Source organism: Hordeum vulgare, chromosome 4H, assembly GCF_904849725.1.
Source record: "Hordeum vulgare subsp. vulgare chromosome 4H, MorexV3_pseudomolecules_assembly, whole genome shotgun sequence".
Taxonomy (NCBI): domain Eukaryota; kingdom Viridiplantae; phylum Streptophyta; class Magnoliopsida; order Poales; family Poaceae; genus Hordeum; species Hordeum vulgare.
In genome coordinates, this window is record NC_058521.1 from 126,899,691 (window position 1) to 126,903,671 (window position 3,981).

Consider the following 3,981-nt stretch of genomic DNA (forward strand, 5'->3'; position numbering starts at 1 on the left):
CTTCAAGCTCAACATGAGGAATGTGCCTGTGCTGGAATATCTTGTTGCGTCCACAGAGCACAGAGGCATAGTAGTTCATCTGAGTCCTTGTCCAAAACTGCAGATGCCTCATTTGAGGCTTGTCATAAGGGTTCTCTCCGATGAAATACATGCGTTCCTCAAAGAAATTTTCTTTCTGAAACTTTGGACGCTTGGAGAAGGGCTGACGCAGAACTGGCTTGAGATTTTGCTGAGGAATGGGGGGGAGACAACAATGGCAGTCTCTGGGTTGAGCACAATGAATTCATTGTCTTGGGTGGGTACATTTTCTTCAGTATTTTCCTCAAGTTGAGGAATTTCATCAGCTGGTACTTCTTGCTGGGGAGATGATGCTTACTCTGGCTGAGCTTCAGGCTGAGGAATTTCTGCTTCTTTCTCATTTTGAGGACTTGGGTCAGTCTGTTCCTCATCTTGAGGAGTCTTCTCAGAATGTACGTTTTCCTCACCTTGTTTTTCTTCAGCTGGCTTTGTGGCAGAAGAAGTTTCATCAGCTGGTGCAGCTGATGCTTGAGCAGTCTCTGTTTGAGGAATAAGAGGTTGAGGACTGTCATCAATCTGGATTTCCTCATCAGTGTGTTCCTCAGAGGCAACATCCTTCATTTCCTCATCTGCCTTTGTAGCTGGATCATCAATGACGACCATTTCATATGATGGTGCGACATTTAGAGGCACCGGGTCCAGAGGGGCAGTTTCTTCAGGTTCTTTGTGGCGCTTTGCCTCTGTCTCTTCCACTGCTGAAGAGGCTTTTCTCTTCTTTGCTTCCTTTTCAGCAGCCCTTGTTTTCTTCACGTCTGATGCAGACGGAGTTATCTTCTTCACCTTTGAAGCTTTTGGTGAAGGTGTTCTTTCTGCATATTCTTCAGCTCGTAGTGAGGAACCAGCTGGAACAGAGTCATCAGCCTGCTTTGATGAAGCAGCTGGATCAGGAGCAGTTTCATTCAGTGGTTGCAATTTCATCAGTTGCAGTTTCCGTGATGATTTCTTCAATGGCCGATTCATCAACACGGCGCTCTTGGTGTTCTTCCTCAGCTTGAGGAGTTTCCTCCTCATCAGGAGATGCATCTGCTGGCTGCTCAACCAGGGGCTGAGGAGTTGGTGCTGGTGGTGCTTTTCTCTTGTTGTAGTCATCAACAGCACTTGTGGCTAGCTTGATGAAATTGCGCTTGATGCTTTTGTGATCTGACAGCTTGTCATACTTGTCAGTCAATACTTGCAGCTCTGCCTGGGTTGACACTAGAGCATCAGGAGTCAGCTTGAGGAGATTCTGCCTGAGGAATTTCTCCTTTTTGGCCTTTGCAACCTTTGCCTGTCGGGCCTGCTGTTCTTTCCACTTGGCTTCATTTATGAAGGTGGCCACCATGTGGCTGATGCCAGGAGGAAGTTTCAAATCATCAATGGGAGTGTTTGGATCCTCATACCAGATATTGATGTAGTCAAGGACCTTGGGGTCCATGGCCAGAGGAATAGCACTGCCTGATGCTTGTGCTACCCTTTCTTGCTTGTTTCTGATGATGCCTTGCAGGGTTTCATCATCATATTCATCACTTCCCTCTGATGCAGATGGGACTGCGATGATTTTGCTGGGGCTGGGCAGAGGTGCAGGTTCAGAAGTTGTCAAAGTCTTCACAAGTGTTGTTGAAGACTTAGTCTCCGAGCTAGTTGCAGCTGGGAGTGAGGAGCTGGAGCTGGCGGTCGTAGGATTCACGACATGCTTCTGTATTGGTTTTTCTTGAGGCTTTGGAGGTGGAGCTGAGGATTTTTGTGCTGAGGAGATTGGTGCAGAGGGTTTTGGCGCTGATGGTTTTGGTGTTGAAGGTTTTGGTAGTGAGGGTTTTGGTGCTGAGGGTTTGGTGACAGAAGTCTGAGTAGACTTCTCTTGAGGCTTTGGAGCCTTTGGCTTTGTTGGCGCAAACTGCATTTGAGGAATCTCTGAGCCTGTGGTTTCTGCAACTGAGGAATGAGAAGCACCGGAGGCAGCAGCTGAGGATTCATTAAATTTTCCTCACTGCAGCTTCTGCTTGCTTCTTAAGCTTGGCCATATGCTTTTCCTTTTCATCTGGATAGTCATCAATGGTCTTGAGGCTTGATGGATGAGCTATTTGATGATCCTCAAGTGCGGCCCTTCTACCACGAGGCTTCAAAGCGAATTTCTTCGCATATTTGGGAGTCACAAACCTGTACTCCTTCCATTCCTTCGCCCATCGGCGTTCAATCTTCTGCAGCCTTATCTTTCTCTTGGCCATTGTCTCATGTTCATCAGGCGTACAATAGTCCATGTATATGTCCTCAGAAATATCAGCAGCTGTGTTCTGCTCCAGTTTCTTTCCTCCCTTTTGTTTTCTCTCTTCCTCCATTTTCTTCAGTTGAGGACTTTGCTGATGATTTTGAACTCTTTAGGATACTGAAGAGCCTTGAAGAGTTTCTTCCAGAAACACCGCAAATGAGTTAATGTGATGAGAACCGAGAGATTCATCAGCTGACATGTGTGTACCTGTGAACAGAGTATAGTTGCGAGGAATTTGGAGAGGTCATATGCGTTCTCAGATTTGAAGAAAATGAAAAAGTTTGACAGTTTGAGGAATATAACCAGTGGTTGAGGAATTTTCCTAAGCATACTGTTCTTGGGTTCCAGAGTTGTACAGATCCGAAAATTCGCACAATTGAGGAATCTCGTGAAAATCTTAGATGCTTAGCTACTTCATCAATGATTGTGGTGATAGGTAGTGTTTGAGGAATCATGTGCGCATCGTATCTTGAGGAAAAACAGATTTCACATAGAAGATGTAAAATTTCAGATCTAATCTGCTGTAAAAATGGGATATATTTACCCTGGAAGGTGCGTACGAAGAACACAGAAAGTAGTGTTGGAGAGGTTCTTCGTTCGAGTGTCCAATGCACCCTAACTTGGCGGCAGAGGACGTCTATGGCGGCGGCGGACGAAGATGGTCTGACTCTCACGTGATTCTGGCAACGAAAAGGTCGAGGCAGTGAAGCTCTTCCTCACCCGCGACAAGACTACCAGCGGTGGCGCTAGGGTTCGGTGGAGTGTGCTGTGGCAGGAGAGCGATGAGGCGAAGAAGAGGATACCGAGGGGGATAAGGACATATTTATAGCCCAAAAGTTACTGTTTGGCGCGAAAGTTTCAGACTGAATAGCCCTTGCCTCTACGTCTCCGCAGGACACGTGTAGCTCCCGTACGATGCGGTGGAGATAGTGGAGATCGTGGTTATCCGATCGTGGGAAGTGGGGGTTCAGTTACTGTGCCTTTGAAGAAAACAATTTTTGAAGATTTGAGGATTTTCGTTACAAAATTATCAGCTGACAAGGATGCAGTGAGGATTTTGAACAAAGTTTCAAATAGAACGCATATGAAGAATTGAATAGACTGGATAAGTATAGCATAGAGGGAAAGTAGGGTCCGATCACATTCACTTAGCAGAAACATCAACTTGAAGAAATAGCAATAAGTGAATGTTGTTGAGGACTAGAAATCACAGTCTACCTAGACAAATGAAAGTCATCAAGTGTTTTTGAAGATTTTGTAATAGATCATCACAATGAAGAACAGCTATTTAAAAAAAAGCATTGTGAGGAAATTGATCATTTGAAGAAAATCAACTTGAGGAATTTCACATTGGGCGGTGGCTTTACCCACGATATAAGAATGTTGATTACAGACGCCGTGTACAATTGTCGTAGGGCCCTGAGAATCAATTTCTTCGTTAATTTCTTCACATTCAGAGTGACTTTCTTCATCAGTTGAAGAAAATCGTTTCATCATGTGTTGCACATCTAAGTCATCAACTTTGCATAAGTGTTAGGATGTGTGCATGTTTTTACAAAACATTTGAAGACTCTAAGATATTTATCTCACACCGCAACTTGCAAAACCTTTTCTCATCCAAGGGCTTAGTGAAGATATTTGCCAATTGATCATCAGTC